This window comes from Liolophura sinensis, chromosome 10 (assembly GCF_032854445.1).
Source record: "Liolophura sinensis isolate JHLJ2023 chromosome 10, CUHK_Ljap_v2, whole genome shotgun sequence".
Taxonomy (NCBI): domain Eukaryota; kingdom Metazoa; phylum Mollusca; class Polyplacophora; order Chitonida; family Chitonidae; genus Liolophura; species Liolophura sinensis.
In genome coordinates, this window is record NC_088304.1 from 27,772,090 (window position 1) to 27,792,318 (window position 20,229).

Sequence of the window (20,229 nt, forward strand, 5' to 3'; positions counted from 1 at the left end):
AACACATATATGGGAATGTTTAAAAAAAAAATCTGTTTTAGGTCAAAGTGGGGTAATTAATTTCAGATAAGTTACTCAAGACGAAACACAACATGGCGGTAATCACAAAATACACAACAGACGCTAATTCAACCATGACACCCTACACAACCGTATGGTTAATTTTTGCTTTTTTGTGTATATTTATTGTGGCTCTTTTACATTTCGGCTTTTCACTTTCTTTGTATTCATTAAGTATGTTTATAAATGTATTACTTCTCTATGTGTACCTTACACCTATAATTAACACTCATCCTGGCTTTATTATGTGGAAAAATTGTACAGAATCATTCGCATATTACTCAACTAAATATGGGTAATGACACAGACTCTTTTATGCCTGTTCCACCTCACAATTCATTCTCCCACCTGCCGTTCCACAATGTTTCCTACATAACACCTACTTAATTATCAACTGCCTCATCCACCGTTCCAACATATAATCTTGATATTATTGACCAGGTGTGCTTCAATCCAATTGAACTAAATGACTATGATGCATCTAAAACACATATTGGTGACAACGAAAATTAAATTGCCTATTGGGGTAATTTAGACTCTCACCTGTCCAACTACTATAGCCCTAAGAATTTTACTCAACACCTAGAAACCCTCGATTATGATAATCAAAATCAGTTTCCCAATGGGCGATACCAATCAGTTCACTTTGGGGGAAATATGTCAAAAGACCTTAAAGTAAGTTGTGGTGTTCCCCAGGGATCCATTCTCGGTCCTATACTATTGTTATTGTACCTCATAAGATATTCTGGATTTTACATTATTTGCTGATAATACAAGTGTCTACATTTACGCGCCTACAAGCGCCGAGGCTGTATCCACTATGTCTGTTGAGTTGCCTAAAATTTCCGATTGGCTGACAGCTAACCGCTTGTCCCTTAATACATGTATTAGTAAAACAATATGACACATAAATGTATCCAAAAATAAGGCTCTTCCCCTACCGTTATATTTGCATGCCGTTGAAATATCTAGCCTTCAAGAACACAAGTTCTTGGGAGTTTATTTTAATTCAAGGCTGTCTTGGACATCTCGCATTTACTTTGTAGTAAGACGGTATCCAGAAGTATTGGCATCATCAAACACATTTGAGCAAATATCAAAAAAAAAATCACTGCTTATTTTGTACTACTCTCTGATATTCCGTTATCTTTCCTATGCAAATGTTGTATGGGGTAACATATACATGAGTCATCTCCATCCCTAAGTAATTCTTCAGAAACGCATCATCCGCCTCATCACCTTCTCACAAAGACTGGATTATGCGGTTGCAATATTTAGGAACTTCAAAATCCTCCCACTTGCAGAAATACACAGATACTCATCCTTGCTAATAGCACATAAATTCAACCACCCTCTCTTCCTCCCAAATTTCAACAGCTGTTCAAAAGACAATCTGACGTTCACAGTTACCCAACCAGATCATATTCTTTCAATCTCCATGTACCTTTTTTAACTTCAAATCTATCCACACATTTCATCAGATCATCAGCCCTAAGGGTGTGGAATAGGCTTCCTCCAAACCGCAAAGTATTCAATGTCACGTCTTCATTCAAATCCAGGTTAAAAGATGTTTGAATTAACAATATTTGATCCACATTAGTCATACACTCTACGAGACAGAAGGTGTCCCACAAAATATTATTCACACTATTGTATAGTTAACTTAGATTTTTGTAGTGTTACATTTCTATGTGAGTTTTTCCCCAAGTAAATTTGTTTTTTTGTTAATACAATTGTTCAATAATTATCGCTCCTCACCAAGCTTTTTATTATTTGATAATAATGAGTCAGGGATAGAACGAATCCCTTGGATTTTATTCCCACCATTTACGAGATATGTAATTATACATATATTTACACATGGTGAATAAACATTCAACTCAATTTAAAAAAAAACTAGTTTTTTTGTTAGATATATAAGTAATGTGGAATGTCCAGGTGAATGTACATTGTTGGAAACAAAACCAGTGGCATGTTAAACACAGAGGTTACGTTAATACTGTTTTGGATTAACTGGGAGGATTGGTTTCTTGGACAGATTTACGGTTTCATTTGATAATCATGTACATGGTTTTACTTTGTCTTTAGAGATATTTATATATCTATAAAACAATTTTTATATTTCTTTGCAGACTAGAGTGTGTCTCACTGATTAACGTTAGGGATTACTTAAGACGAAGCACATTAGAGGGGGATGAACACCGGCCTTCCACAGATAGTTTGTAGATTTATACATAAGAAATGCCCTTCGTAAGCGATCAACGACGCTCGTGAGGCGCAGGACCGGAAGCCGTCGTTTGCGTTCGTTTAAGATCACCAATGTCCAACAAATATGGCATGCTTGTGTGTATACGTTACAGGAGATAAGTTCTTTGATGCCAGTGATTTAGTCCAGACAATCTGGTTACCTCCATCGATAAAATTGACCGCCATCTTGTAAATGTAACATTCGCTAGTATAGCGTGAAAACAGCAACCAGATAAATAAAAATAAATAAATGAAGCTCCTGCAAAGCAATATTTAATAAGCGCTAATTGACACTATAATGTGCAAGTTTAATACTTTCTCTGTGTACCTGCATATTCTCAAACGACTTCCTAAACAATTAAAACTTGAGCTTGTTCTACATATGATTGAAACAAAGCAGATAGCCTCGTGTAAACTGCACTTCACCTCTTAAAATCTGTACTTAACCGACTAAAATAATACTTTTCCAATCAATAGTTCGTAGCAAATCTGTCAGATAAATACTTGACAGAATTTTGTAATGGAATATAGTTCTTCTGTACCTATCCACATCTATATGCTACATACCTACGGGCAATCGCATATAGCCGTCAGCGGTTTTTACCTGGCATGGAAGTGTAGTTGCCGTGGTTACCAAGTAGGTCAGCCAGGTGTCTATAGTAAGTGTTAAAACCTTTAGAACAGTTACACAGGCGAACAATACTCACACCAACATGAAAAGAATTACGGACAGTCGTGTTCCCTGCGGTTATTTACCCAGTGTTCGGGTGAGTGAGGGTAAATCTATGTCATCTAGCGTTTGATGAAGGCAATATGTCGCATATATAGACTACAGGGCATATACAGACTATAGTAACCATTTGCTTAGACTATATGTTCACATTCGTAGAAGACCACCGGATGTCGGCAGATAACATGCAGTATATTTGATTGCCGTACGCCATACTCAAGAATATTTCTTATATTACATATGCTTATGCGATGGAAGGAAAGCACACAGAGGCCGGGTGAAACCCATGACCATCCGCAAGTTACTGTAAAATCTTAGGTGCGATCGGAGAGTAAGCCTGCAGGGCTCAGCAGGGTTTCAACTCACAGTGAGGCTCCTGAGTCGTTGTGCTGTACTCGCACGCTAACCACTTGGCCACAGAGGCCCCAAGTAAACAGTAGAATGGCTGTATCACACAGTTGTAGAGCATTTTCGAAAAAATGAAGTTATTTAGGGGAAAATATAAGAAACAGTAGTATCATTAAGCCCAGGGTGGGTCTGTTTACGATCTTAAGCAACTGGATCTAACTTGACAAAATCGATCTACGCGTTACGTTTGTGGAGAAAAGTTTGGCAAAACCTTGCGATCATGAGCAGCTGTCACAAACTGGGCGCAAACACGAGTAGGTCGACGGAAAAGGGGACAACTATGTATAGGCCTCGAGTCGCAGAAAAGTAAGACATGTTCAACTTCAATCAACTACAGAGTTGATTATAAGCCCGCGAAGCAAGATTAAAACCAGAGGCCGGCCGGAAATTCCCAGTTGCTTTGTCGCCCAAAACCCAATCGACCGATGCACGGCTTTACGTGTTAAAAATGTTGTTTTTTTTTTCAATTGATATGCAGTATTGGTTTAAGAATTACTACGTCAACATCAATCCAGTACCGAGGCAATACGGAAAACACTTGATTAATAATACTTAATTTTTATTAGTTAACTGTGTATCATATGGTCCAGGTATTGCGTTAAAACAGCTAAATTCCGGCCATGGCTCAGCAACACGCCATTCTACGGTCACAGATTGCTATAGTCTGCTGTCCTCATTTGTGACGTCATGCTCTCATGCTGTCAACACATTCAACTCGGTCCTAATGAGTTTTACCTTGACCAATACAATTCGGCCAACACAGCCTTGTATAGCCTGCAGGCCTTGGCCTCGGGATTGCCACGCGATTTCAGACTGAAGTTAAAACTTCAGTCATTAAATTTTGCATGTTCCTTTACATTATTTTAGCTAAAATCTGTTGTACAAATTATCAGTCTTAACTTAAAATAATAGCTTATTTAAAATTTTGAATTTGTAACACAGGAAACAACAGCTTTAATGTGATTTGAAATTCTGACTTGAAATGCGGATTCGTCAATGAACTGACGTCACCCTACCATGTGATATCAATTTCAACTTATCCCCAACAGTAATTTTTATTTATTTATTTCATTGGTGTTTGACTCCGTGCTAAAGAATAATTCGCATATATACGGCGGTAGACGGCATTGTGTGGTGTGAGGAAATCTGGGAAGAGGCAGGAAGGTGTTGGACATGAGTTAGATCCCATTGGTGGGAGGATCCGGACTCTGGTTAAGACGCTAACCACTCGGTCAACAGTAATATCTCTCAGTCTGCTTTATTTCTGTTTCAAGGGTAAGGCAGTGCACTGGTATATCATAAAAAATTTGATCTTTGATTGCAAACGCCAAAAATGTACAGACTACCCTGCGGTAAACGAAATGAAGCATTAAGTCGGCGATTTGGCCAGTTGCTCAAGCGGGGCGTTTCAAAGTGCACGCGATGTCTGCCTTAGCCGTCAATCATGGGCTGATTACAATCGAAAAACTGGTCATCCGAAAAGCGGTCTTTACATGTAGACATTGTGAAAAATTGTAGACATTGTAGACATATGTATTACATTATCCATTACTTACGTACCATGGAGGCCACCTACGTGGACCATTGTTTAGGGAAAATGTCGCCTGCGTTTAATACTCGATAACCACTACTCAACTGCGGTAAGACTGATAAACTAGCATATGTTTAATCGACATCGATGTGTCTGGTAAAACAAACAAAAAAATTGTTGTCTTAACCATGAAGGAAGTCGTTGCCCAAAAAGATCTTTTGCACAAATGTCATAAATGTTGAGATTCAAATCCTGTGTAAATTGCAATCTGGGGCGCAACTTCCTTCCTCCCTAAATCAGCACTTCAAAAGGTCCAAAACTATGCGTCAAAGTGGGTGAAGAACATTTGCCCATTTTAAGTTTTATTTTCAGGGGTATATGAATCCCTATGTTTTAAAGTTGTAGAACAAAAACTGTGGGAAAATATTATTATTGAACTGATTTGATGCATTAGTTATGGGCCAAGTCCTCAAACAACATATGAATGACGGCTGAAACTCTAAGCGAACATCAAACATGTTACAAAATTGACCTTTTGCCCTCCTGCGTTCTGACCAGGAGACAGCAAGATCTTTATTGGAACATAGTAAGACAAAATACGGCCCAGTATGTCCAGTTTACATCATTTCAAGTCAGATGGAATGCTTGTAGCACATTTGGACTGAATGAAAAAAGAGTTGATACCGCGTGGTCACTTGTGAAGGCACGGCGCAACGTACACTTATAGTAGATATCCAGAGCGTTGTGTGAACACATCTAACGGAACGGGCTCTTGATGAGACACGTGCAGGATATCAATTGCAACGCCTACAACGCATTCAGTTTTTCACATTGGTCGTTTCATAAACCTCATACTATGCACAATCTTCACAACAGGTGAAGTGCTTGCAAAGTTATTTACTTTACACGCAGTGCTATCGTCAAAGTGTTATACGACAACAAATGGTAGAGGTCATTAGTCTTTTAAGGCCTTACATTAATATGTGTCAACAGTATGTGCTCCATTTTGCCATGTAAAGAGCAGATTGGGTCTGCTAAATCTACTTGTGACTTCACACGATCGACATGGCACTGCATGGAACATCGGAAATGTTCGATCCAAGTGCAAACGTACATGCCAGCAAAACAGCCGATATTCGTATTTTCCTGTCATATTCCTGGCATGAATACGTGTGGTTACGTCCGTTTTCAGGGAGTTTGACATATATGACATTTTCACTGAAATAGCACTTGGAGCACAACAGAGCCTCTTTTTGCTACGGACCAATTGGCACACAAATGTCCAGGGTACAGCTACAACAACTGCATTTTGTGATGTATTACTTGATAAAAAAATAAATGTGTTGATAACATCATCCCCTCAATCCATGTTTTATTCATGTAAACTGACAGCTATGACTTTTTTCTGAGTGCATTTTTATACTTGCTATTTAAGTTGACTTTTTACAAATATATTTTTTTTTACAAAGACCGCTTTGCTTCGCGTTAATCACAACTGCGTGCTATCGATCTGTAAGATTAAATACCAGTATTGGCCAATACACTTTCTAATATCTGGACCCAGGAGACTTTCCTTCAGGGGGCGTTTGCAAAGCTTCCAATACTTCTTTTCATACAGTTACCACAGCTACCATGTCAGCAAATCTTTTTGCTCGAGGGGCGTGCATGACATAGGGGGTTAGCACGCCAGCACGGCACAATGACCCAGGGGTCAGGTTCAGCTCATGCTCGCTTTCTCTCCGGCCGTAAGTGGGAAGGTCTGCAACAAACTGCGGATGGTCGTGGGGTTCTCACGGACTTTGCAGGGTTTCCTCCCACCATAATACTGACCGCCGTCGTATAAGTGAAGTGTTCTCGAGTACGGCGTCAAACGCCAATAAAATCAAATAAATATATTCTTTGCTTGTCGGATAAGACTTCGCTTTGTTTCTTATTGGCATCAGTATGAGACTTACTCAGATCGCGACACCAGCTTAGCTTAAGATTGAAGGCTACTGAATATCAACATTGACCGTAGAGTGTCTTAAGAAAACTGGAGTTTGAAGCGATTTTTTTTTATCCCAGAAGAACATAGCTGGGGCGTTTTTTTTTTTTTTTTTGGTACTTTTACATATTAAACTGCATATTGAGAAACAAGAAACCAAATTTCATCAAGTCAAAATGTTAAATTTGATGTTAAAAAGTTTATTTTTGGACCCCATGACTTGAAATTGGGACTTCCTAAGAGGAGTTAGGATGTTGATTTCAAGAGAGATGCATTGTTATTTGCCCTTTTCAGGCTATATGGTCTAAACAACAAATTAAAGTTTTAAATTTTGTCATAAGTCATAAATAGCTTTGTGGAACCCGCTCAAGGCATGCTGAAACGAAGGCAACGCTCTTTTATCATGCTGAGTTCTAACATTTTGCATGTATGTATAGGCGTACTAAGATTGGTTAAGCGCAGTCTGTATGGGACTTGAACTCATGCATGCATGAGCTGAAATCTTAAGAAAGATGTGCCACATTTGAACGTCATTTTTGGCTGTAAACTGTCTAACATATTAAAATTTTAAATTCTGAATTAAGTCAAACATCGCTTTTTGGAATCGAGTTATGATGTCATTCAGCTCTGACAAGAGGTCAGGGCTCTTAATGAGGGCCAGTCGCGGCCTTGAACTCCGGAGATACAGACAAAACAGGTTACAACGACAACGTCTACGTGAACATGTACTACGCATTTCTTGAGGGAAAGCACACAAAAGATGATCGTACATTAGTACGGTCACCGACCGCGATTTGCCTCCCAGGCCTGCCTATGTCAAAGACTTGCTAAGGTCATGCCGTGGGCACTAGTTAAGTAAATTCGTGGTGACTCATAAACATACCTGTATTTGTCTTGTGGGATGTCGGCGAATACTTGTGAAATACAGAGACTGCGTAATAATGAAAAGCCGCGGTGCAGTTTTAAATTAAAACGATGTATTTTTCATACAAATAACATAATATAACACAGTCAGGCAATACAGCATAAACTAGTAAAACTGCCCTATTCATGGATAAACATGTGAAATGTTATCAACAAATTATGCACAATATCTGATACTGTAAGAACAAGTCAGTGAAAATTTGAGACAGAATCATGTATTTCAGTAAAAAGCAGGATGTTCAAAATTTTAGAAAAGTATTATACCTTATTTTTCTGACGAGATTTAGCCTAATACCTATAAAGATGGAAACAAAAATGACAATGTTGAGAAAACAGCTGATGTGAAATGAGGTAGCCATTATAGAATTTTATCCAATCAAACACGCTGCTTTCAGCTGGTGTGGCCTGGTCAGTAATGTATCCGCTTTACCCATTCACTGCGTCAAGGCTGATAGCTCTGAAATGGTACACAAGACACCATTTCTTACTTTAGATCCCCAGGTATGTTTCCGTTTCTCAGCAAAATGGAATAATAATTTACATATATAGTGCATATATGTATGCACTATATGTGTATTAAATAGTTAAGTATATACATACACGACTACAATATTATTATAGAAGTCAAACTGTTCAATACTTCAATTAATGCTCTTTGGTGGACAACCATTTTGCTTAAACTAGTAGTTTCCAAAAGTAGAAACTGGTGATTCGTAAAAATGGAAACAGATGATTCCCTAAAATGGAAACAGGTTATTCCCCAAAACTGGAAACTGGTGATTTCATTTTTGGGAATTGCCCAAGCAATTATTGACCTGAAAATCTATATTGGTTGTCCGGTGGTATACGAGAGTGTGTTTCGATGCACAGATTCAGACAACGTTTCTAGATTTTGACATTTACATATCTACCTGCCTCCCTTAAACGCCAACTGTTTTGAGAGAAAATGCCTTAGATGTATCTAAATCAACATAACACAGAACAGACGTGTCGACTGCATCCATGTAGCTGGTCTTGTAGTCTGTGAAAGGTATTTTCCAGTATAGCCCCAAGTGCTGAAGATGAAGAGCATTGTGCCCTGCTTTTGGCGGAACAATACCTGTTCTCATATGAATACGACTGTATGCAGAAACTATTAAGGGATAATCCTCTCCAGGCCAGATATTTCTCATTCACTAAACGGTATGTCGATGATCTGCTGGCTTTAAACAATCCATATATACCAAAGCCGGTGAAAGATATTTACCCACCTTCGCTGGATTTAAGGGAAACCACAGGCTCTCCTAATGGTACATCTTATCTGGACCAATTTTTGTAGAAAGACCAAAACGGTTTTCTCTCTCGCAGATTTTGCGACAAGGGGGATAGCTTTGACACGGTGAATTATCCTTACTTGTACAGCTATATACCGAAGGTTCTTTCATATGGCAATTACATATCTCTCCTTGTAGCATTTGTTAGATCCTGTGTGTTGTGTGATGAATTCAATCAACGTCTCAAGCAATTCCTGTAAAAACTAGTGTGTCAAAATTATTCCATCAAACGCCGTCACTCCGAATTTCTTAAGTTTTACAACGCGTATAATTTCTGGTATGCAAATATGAACGGAACGTGCAGAATATCTGGCGCTTGGCTTCACGATTGTGTCTAATTCCGTTTAACCTCCGAAGCTGTATATTCATCTTGTTGACTTAAATCGCCACTTTGGAGATATGAACAGTTGCAATCAAAACTGAAAGTAGGGCCCTACTGGGAGATACTTGCCATGGCTGAACTTCTAGATGGCCATTTTGGTGCTGAAATTTTAATTGTCTTGAAAAGATGTTACGGAAGTTTTTTCTGATGTCATTGGTGTAATCTGCTGAATAAGTAGAAATTTTTTGAAAATGAAGGCAAAATTATGGACTATAGTACATTGTCGACGAACCTTGCTATCGGCCTGCACGTGCATGCGTCCGTAAAAATATCCAATCACGGCCCATATACCTCGACTGTTCGATAGATTCATTAGCTTATTCAAGCTACTAGATGAACCATGTAGCCAGACGCCTAGCATTTTCTCTGAATAATGATAATGAGAAATGTCGTCTCAGTGTATGCTCTCAAAAAATAATCTTCTCTTCTATAAATTCTATTAATTCAACATAAAGATTCTATAAGACCAATAGAATAATATGTTGAATAAGAAAGAATATTGTGTTATAATAACGTATAATATTCTAGCGTCACCCAGAAAATAGACTTTTGATTACAGTCGAAACATTTCAATGCGAACTGAGAAATGGTAAGGATTATCATAAACCAATCCATGTAAAGCCAAGACTCGACTGCCTTTGGACTGATTCTGCCCATTTTCTTGGCAACATTTTCTTTGTGCAAGCTACACTTTTCTTACTGTCTTGTTACTGTCTTACATACAAATGGAACGCAACCACGAAAACAGTTTTTCCAAACGATTCATACCATTTATAAAAGTAGATTGACAGGTGCATTTTGTTGAATTCTTCACATCCATGCAATTTAATGCACGAATATAACTTCAGCGACGTTGCCTGCGATAACTGGGATGTAAGCGGCTTCGTTTCATATAATAAAATTGCGACGAATGATTTGGAAAAAGCTTTGTAAAAGTAGGCCAACCGAAGCCGTGTACACACAATTCGATTGGTTGTATCAACTCCTAGGAATCGATTTGTCAAATAAAATTTGAACACACGCTTTTTCACACCAGTTCTAGACTTTGACAAATGGCACCGTATAAATGGGGCATATGAACACTACAACTTATTCTATTTCATTTAATTCGTGGAATCCATGCAAAACTACTCGACAAGTCGGGACATGTGAATCTAAACTGAGTCTACATACCTTTCACAGCTTCCCTTTATATTATCCAAAATGTCGTCAACAAAAACGCAGGGTAACAATCACAATTGGGTCGTCTCACAGGAAGATAAAAATGAATTCTCCCACTAGATTTTGCTTACCACTGGCCCCTTTTCTGGAGAAATATATTTTTGTCAGTCTGCGTCAGATGATTGACAAGAGGTTTGCACGATGTAATGCAATTCTCATAATAAAAAATAACACCACTGGGAGTGCATGTTATTAAACTGGGCGGAGACAGAGGATACGTACTTTTATAAGTCCTTTTGGCTCGACGCTACAAGAAGATAACGCGTTCTTCATTCGTCCACCTTATGCACGGTCTGCTGACTGCATAGAGACGATTTAAAAAATGTCAATCCCCCATATCTAAAAGAGTTTTTTATTCTTAACTCTTGTATGTTTAATAATACTTTGTGCTTTTTTTCTGATGTGATTTTTTTTGTTTTACGCTTCACCCACCGTGACCTACCTCACAACTCTCACTTGGCATTATACTCTCTCTGTCCCACCTAAACTATAGCAGTCCGTTAGTTGTCACTTGTAGTTTAACCTGACTTTGGTCTTTAATTAACGTAGGATCGCTTTGAGTTTAAGGCCAGCAGACTTTATACACTGGGGAAACGGTACAAGATGCAGTGGAGCCTACAAGGAATTCACAAATTCCTTGTCAAGGACAGCATTTGAGCCCACGCCTCGACAGTCAGGAAACCGGACAGAATGTCGGGTTTATTTTATATGTACTAACTACTGGGTCATTACCATGCAGTATGCATAGGGCTATAAAAACATTTGAGTTGTTTAGGGAAATTTTAATAAACGTCATATGTTATGAATACAAAACCTAATATGTGAATGACATTCCATGGAACGCCTTAATTTGCAATGAGTATAATTCCCTTCGTGAGTGAAAATATGTGAGAGGTGTCAAATTATGGCTAGCGCTCTTTTTCATAAATTTGCTAAACTTTATGAAACTTAATCCAGAGTTTGACAATGGATATGCATGGTGTTTAATAAATATTTGACGTTGGGTGTATGAACGGTTACAGTTAAAGTGCATCAAATGAACAAATAAACACAATCAAAGCGCAAATGGATGAGTTACATATTTCTAACTATTGGCAACTTTTAAACTATAGCATTGTACATGGTATGGATATTTATTACATTAAACGGCGCATAGAATGTTTGTTGCTAATCTTTGAACCACTCCCTCCCAATTTCTAACTAGACCTCGATAGTTTGTTACGAAGGACGCCTAAACTGGCTGAAGGATGGACATGAAATCAAAACCCATATACGAGGAGCGAAACAATTATAGTCACAATTGCTAGTTAGTTTATTATCATCTAAACCTACGAAAGCACAGTGCCTTATTGAGTACCAAGACTGTGTGTGCACTATACAGGAAGACAGCACATACACCTGCACCACATTCAGCCTTTCCAGACACCATAAACTATAAAACCACTAGCCCGATAAAGAAAAAAAAAAGAGAAGTAAAACATAAAAAAAATTCATCAGTTTGTGCCCGGAGGGTTTCCTGCCGACAATTGCTGGCCTTTGTAGTATGACCTGTGAAACACAAATGTAGCAAACAAGATGGGCTATTCGTGCCCCACGGCCATTCCTGGAAGAATAAAGCCACCCAAACATGTCAAGAGACATGGTTCAACTCAGATTTTCATTTCTGTCATAGGCGACGGCGACGGGAGGTGACAGCCTAGCAGTACATGTAAAAAAATAAAATCTTTCTGCACGGAATGTTCGAACTAGCTATTACTGATAGCGTGTATGAGCGCCAAATTAACATTAAATCGAGAATTATCGACATCAATAAATCATTTAAATGAATTACTGATATCGATAAATACCATGATTAAATTGCCCCGCTATGAGAGACAACCCTGATTCTGCTGCCTGACTGTCTGGATGGCTGACCTTGCTGCGTCGGTAAATACAGATATTTTCTATCAGTCCCTCTTTAGTGGCAGCGTGCAAGGAACAGTCATTTCGAGTGAATACAAAAGGAAACATCATTTAAAGACACCGCTGACTCATTTATCGATATCGGTAATTCATTTAACGATGTTGGTAATTCATTTAACGATATTGACAAATGATTTATCGATATTAATCAATGATTTATCAAGAAATAAGTTATATCGATAAATCGCTGCCATTCATCGATATCACTAATTCATTATTCGTACCGTTAAATTATTTATTAATTTGGAGAAATGTATTAGTGATATCGATGAATGAACCATGTCGATAAATATTTATTGACATCGATAAATGAATTAGCCATATCGTTAATTCCCCCCATAATGTTTGCCTCGAATTACTGCTAGCATACAGGCTTTGGTCGTCAAAATGTTTGTCTCCAGTTACTGCTAGCATGCAGACTTCAGTTGTCACAGGTTTGACTAGAGTTACTGCAAGCATGCAGATTTTAGTCTTCACAATGTTTGCTTTGAGTTACAGCCAGCATGCAGACTTTAGTCCCCAAAATGTTTGCTGTGAGTTACTGCTAACACGCAGAATTTGGACGTCGCAATGTTTGCTTTGAGTTATTGCTAGCACGCAGACTTTAGTCGTCATAATGTTTGCTGTGAGTTACTGCTAGCACGCAGACTTTAGTCGTCACAATGTTTGCTGTGAGTCATTGCTAGCACGCAGACTTAAGTCCCCCCAATGTTCGCTGTGAGTTACTGCTAGCACGCAGATTTTAGTCGTCACAATGTTTGCTGTGAGTTACTGCTAGCATGCAGACTTTAGTCGTCACAATGATTGCATTGAGATATTGCTAGCATGCAGACTTTACTCGTCACAGTGTTTGCTGTGAATTATTGCTAGCACGCAGCATTTGGACGTCACAATGTTTGCTTTGAGTTACTGATTGCACGCAGATTTTAGTCCTTACAATGATTGCTGTGCGTTACTGCCAGCATGCAGACGTTACTCCTCACAATGTTTGCTTTGAGTTATTGCTAGCACGCAAACTTTAGACCTCACAATTATTTCTGTGAGTTAATGCTAGCATGCAGACTTTAGTCGTCACAATGTTTGCTGTGAGTTACTGCTAGCATGCAGACTTTAGTCCTCACAATGTTTGCCGTGAGTTACTGCCAGCAAGCTGACTTTAGTCGTCACAATGTTTGCTGTGAGTTACTGCTAGCATGCAGACTTTAGTCCTCACAATGTTTGCTGTGAGTTACTGCTAGCATGCAGACTTTAGTCCTCGCAATGTTTGCTTTGAGTTACTGCCAGCAAGCTGACTTTAGTCGTCACAATGTTTGCTGTGAGTTACTGCTAGCATGCAGACTTTAGTCCTCACAATGTTTGCCGTGAGTTACTGCTAGCATGCAGACTTTAGTCCTCGCAATGTTTGCTTTGAGTTACTGCCAGCAAGCTGACCTTAGTCGTCACAATGTTTGCTGTGAGTTACTGCTAGCATGCAGACTTTAGTCCTCACAATGTTTGCCGTGAGTTACTGCTAGCATGCAGACTTTAGTCCTCGCAATGTTTGCTTTGAGTTACTGCCAGCAAGCTGACTTTAGTCGTCACAATGTTTGCTGTGAGTTACTGCTAGCATGCAGACTTTAGTCCTCACAATGTTTGCCGTGAGTTACTGCCAGCAAGCTGACTTTAGTCGTCACAATGTTTGCATTGAGTTACTGCTAGCATGCAGACTTTTATCGTTACAATGTTTGCTTTGAGTTACTGCTAGCATGCAGACTTTTGTCGTTACAATGTTTGCTTTGAGTTACTGCTATGTACAGGCTTTAGCAGCCAGAATGATTGTTTCCAGTTCCTGTTAGCAGGCAGGCCTTAGTCGATACAATGTTTGTCTCCAGTTACTGTTAGCGTCGTTTTAGAAATTGACCTTGTGATTAATGACCTGGAAAATCCTTACTGATTGACGAATACATAGCAATGTCTGCTTAGAAGCATAGAAGCAGTGTGGCTCAGCCAGCATGGTTCTCAAATATACCGCTGAAAATCCACATGTAAGCTATACTAGACCAGTAGGAATACATATAACTTTGTGAAATTACAATGTAAAACTACTTAATGCATATACAGGATCTAAATGGCTTCCGGTCAGCCTGATATCCAAGTTAAATTAAACATAGAAAATATATAGATATAAGAATGCAAAAAAACGCATGGAAATATTTGAACGAGGCTAACGCCAGAAAAATCAAAAGATATCATATAGTAGACTCTGCACAGTTTTCATTTGGTGTGTTCACTAAAAGTCTACTAGTAAATGCACATTTTGTATAGATGAATACAAATGTGCCTTCAATTACGGACATTTGCGAAGATGTTTGCGTGTGAAATAGAACAGTATATTTACACCACTTAAACATGTAAAAAGATTTTGGTGCTTTTTCATTTTAAATTTAGAGTCTTACTTATCAAGATCATACCGTAACACTGTGACACGCTTCGCTCACGTTGGTCTCACCTCATTCGTCAAGAAAAACAGGAAATGGCACAAAACAAGAAATGCAGTACCACCTTGGAAAGTTTGAAGTATCCTTTTAGTGGCAGCCTTCACGTATGGATGGTTTGTCGCCTGCTGATTTTGATCTACTACTGCAGTTTTGCCATGCCTTTTTACTTCCTCATGATATATTCGATACGGTCCATTGATGTTTATTCTATCACTGTTTAGTACATTTTAATTTTTTAAAATGCGACTTACCTTCTCCCACATGGGAAGCATTGCGTGGTTCCATTTTGGCATTCCCGCAGTATTTAAGCAAATCTATGCGTCCAAAAAGCATTAGTAGGCCAGTCGTAAACGAAACAGACGTTCCAGGGAAATAATCTCGCGGCCAGAATGGGTTGAGGTGCGAGACATTGGTATTATACTTACATGAACTCATTTCACACTTCTTGCTTTATGTCGTGTGTCCACTAAGATATATACTGCACTTACATAAGAAACTTAAATAGCAAAAACTGATACGCTTACACATATGCATGTTAAAACAAAAACTGCTATTTGACCACACATGAGACATGTGACATGTTTTGGAGATTCGCTGAAAACGTCAATGTTTTAAAAACGATGACTGTCTATGTTTTAACAAAAACGTATGCGTGTATAGCCCCACCATATACATGTAATACGTTTATGGATAAGACGTCTGCGTTCAAATAAAAACAACAAGGCGTGTGTTTTTAATATTCTATCCTTGTACACGATTTGAATATTGATTTCACTAAGTCGCCTGGATGATACCTTGAGTCTTTGTTACATCATTGAAAACTGTTGACCGCCTCTCTTTGTATGATTCCGTCCTATTTTCGTGCTATTCTTTCTTAGTTCTCTGGGGGTTTGTGTTAAACGTCGTTTTAAGCATTGGCCTTGCGATTATTAACCCGGAACGTCGTTACTGGTTGACGGCTGGTATACTAATGTATGCGCATAGATATATATAAGTACTTGTCATGCGTCGTTAATATTTGCAGTGGTGAGTAAAAGTGTTTGATGGAATAGCCTAATACAAAAATAACTTGCTACGTTGGTTGAAATCGTCACACAACACACAGGATCTAACAAATGCTGCAACAACATGAGTATCATGGAAGTGGTATTAATTATTTTAAAAGCTACGAACTAGACCGTAGAAGAAACACGTATTAAGGAGACTGAGCATTCAAGTGAGGCAACTGCCATCTTGGACTGAAAACTCGCTGAATCACTACAGGCATGTCTGTGGGGGAGATACAGAAACCGGTTCACTGAATCTAGACCGTACAGATATAATAACAGATATCAAATCCAAGTAAATTTCTGTGCTCAGCGAAGTAAAGATAATACGTACATTAGATCAAGGGAACTGAGAGTGTTATACTAGACATCTGGTCATGCACACACTACCTGACAACGTTAATTAGTTAAGTACAGTAGTGTCATCAGGACTATACACGTTAATTATACCTACCTCGTCCAAGTCTAAAATTATTTGTTTATTTCTTTGCTTTTTTCTTCTTAGAGAAACCGGAAACACGGTGGTTGTTAAAACGATAAGTCTGTACGAACATTGGTTTTTAAGTGGGAAATAAATGTGTTGGAACAGTGGTTGTTAAGTGGGAGATAAATCTGTAAGCACTATGCGTGATATCAGTGAGATAAACCTGTAAGCACAATGCTTGCTGTAAGGGAGATAAATCTGTTAGCACAATGCTTGCTAAGGAGTGAGTGAGTTCTTGAGGTTTAACGTCGTTCTTAGCAATTTTTGAGCCATACGACAAGTACATGTGATCTACTTCCTTGTTGCAGGACGGGTTTCCACCGTCTTTTTATCTAGTGCTGCTTCACTGAGACGACTTACCGAAGGCAAGTAAGCTGGCCCCTCGAACCATTATTCTGATACCGGTCGATCGCTCATTGTACTATACCCTTCACGCTAGACGCCAGACTAGGAAGTTACATCTTCCTCTTTTATGGTCTCACGTGTGATCCAGGATTGACCCTGGATCTACCGCCTCTTACCGATTAATCTTTAAGCACAGTTGTTGTTAAGTAGGGGATAAATCCGTAAGCACAGCGACAGTAGTGGAAGCTTGACGCGTTAGTTTAAGTGGCAGTGACAGTGACAAACGTGTAAAGATACGGGTAGTTCAAATGGTTCAGCAGAAGATACTTATACATCTGTGACCCTGTAGTGCGTACAGATGGAGCTGTCAGGAAAACATAAGCAAAGCTGGACAAGTAGAAAACCCGTCAGTGCAATGCTTACCGTAAGTGCTGGACTGAGAATCAGCCGCAAATCACATATTCTTGTACTGAGACCCGAAGTGGCCAATGCCAAATTTCTGCACGAGGCTGGCTGAGTGCTACATCACAGCATGAAGTCTCATGTAACGACAACACTGACTATAAAATCAACATGTCAACGGTAAACTCCGCACAACAATACGTGCTCTGTGTTCAGTGGCGTTTGGTTAACACTCAAAGACCAAGGTACCATATAGATATTACCCTGGGGTTTGTTTTCAAGTCACTCGATTCCCTTGCTGACACTGTATGGTTTCGTGTTTGAAAGAGGAGACATTTAAGATTGGATAATCTTTGGCGGACAAGCAGTTATTGTTAAACTCTGATGAACTTGTTGATAAAGATTCGAACATTCGAGAAGCTTAGACAGATTGAATCGTGTAACTCAGAGGGGCAGTCTTTTGAGCACAATGACCTCAGAGTTATTCCTCCATTGGTGTGCTATAACACTGACTGTATGGTACAAGTTGTTTTTACTCTTGATGTTGTATGGTAGAGCGTCCGATTCGGGACCGGTAGATCCAGGATCAATCCTTGGTCGAGTCACACCTAAGACTTTAAAAGAGGAAGTTGTAACTTCCTCGCTTGGCGTTCAGCATGAAGGGGATAGTGCAACGACTGGTTGACCCGTATCAGTATAATGGCTCGGACGGGGCGGCTTACTTGCCTTCGGTAAGTCGTCTCAGTGATGCAGCACTAAATAAAAGAGCGGTGGAAATCCGTCCTGCAACAAGGAGGCACATTACACGTGCATGCACCCTAATGATTCCTTCGTCGTCATATAACTGAAAAATTGTTGAGTACGACGTTAAACCCCAAGCACTCACTCACTCACTTGATGTTGTACATTCATTTAATCAAGGAAGAACGTGAATTGTATTACAGTGTCCATTATATTAAGGTAAAATTACCTTTCTGTCGGGCAATTACTACTCTCTGCCGTGTTATTTATTGTACTGTATGCCTGTTCGAACCAGGATTCTACTGACCGAGGGTTAAAACATCCCCGAGAACTCGTCCTTTTGAATTGTTTTCAATGTTATTTTATGTTAAATGTGACGGTCACACAAGGACGGTTGCTAAGTTGTAATTAACATTACAGCATTTTCTTTACCTAATTTTACTGAATATTTATGTTTAAAATATAACTAAAGACGTGCAGCATAGAGAGTAAAACCAGACCAGCGACTACAGTGGGATATTTGACAAATAGTCGCAGATGATCGATAAAAATCGGGTTTTGGTCAATTTACTTCATGTGTAGTATGCATTTTGAATTCCAGGGTATTCCCAGAGAAGTGTTCTCCGACCCTCTCGGACCTCATATGCCCTTAAATGGATTTTTTTATATATCCGCCAAGCTTTATAAACATTTATCATTTAATAACGTGTTTCCTGTTCATAAAACTTTAAATCGGCCATCCGTGAAAACAGATATATGTACACGTCAAGCTGCTGCGTGCGAATGACTGAAGACTGTATTTACCCCATCAACATAAGTAAGTCTGTGACTGTACATGGTCACATCCGCCGGTCTCTAGACTGGTGTGAAAAATGAATGGATCTACCGTTAATTTACAGTCGTTCCACCGACCGTAGCATGTTCAACAATAGGAAAGTAATTGGCATGACATCTTTGCTTTGGTAATTACCGCGAGACATCCTGTTGCATGACGTCTGTTTGTAGCTGATTTCAATTGGAATTTAATTTTCGTTCGCGTCGCTGATACGTGAAGGTCACCTTTCAGCTCAGATCTACGTGCTGTATTACAGCTACACTGTTGTACAGATATAATTAAAGATGTACAACATATACAGAGTAAGACCAGAGCAGCCACGACAATGGGTTAGCTGACAAATAGGTGACTGTTTTTTTTGTTTTGACACTGTCATCCTTGCCATAAGTTAGAACACAAAGTCACGCTTCAAATGAGGCCCTACTTACCAGTTACGTGTGACCATTTGCCAGCTATTACACTATCTTTTCTCTCTTTATGATGTGCGTCCTTAATTATAGTATGTTCTTGCATAAACCAAGATTCTGGACTAAGCAACACCCAGGCCTGGTCCCTTTGCATTATTTTAATTTTATTGTATATTAAATGTGATGACAACACGGCATTTTGAGCTTTTCTAGATCAGTGATGTCTGATAAATTGCAATTAACATCACTGCCTTTCTTTTACCTAATTCTGTTTAAACCATGGTACTAGGGGACGAGTGATTTGCTACTGTTTATGCATTTACATGAGCAGTTGGCATAAAACCCTAACTGAGGTAAACTGACATGAGGCCGTATTTCACCGGTTACGTGTGGCCATTTGTCAGCTATCACACTATCGTCGCTGGTCTGGTTTTTCTCTCTAGGCTGTACGTCTTTAATTATATTTTATGTTAATAATATAGGAATCAATGAACGGTTTAACGCCTCGTTGTCATTATTTCAGCCACAACATGATGATAACGCGTTCAGACTGAAAAACAGTTATGGCTCTCAACATGAGAATCATAGTATCCAAAATTACAACCAGGAGAACACAAAATGACGGAAAAATTGAAATTATTTGTAATACGAAAAACACGTTTAATATCGTGTGCATACACCACCCTTGTATATTAAAATGTAAGCGACACTGAGGGGCCTGTCGAGCGCA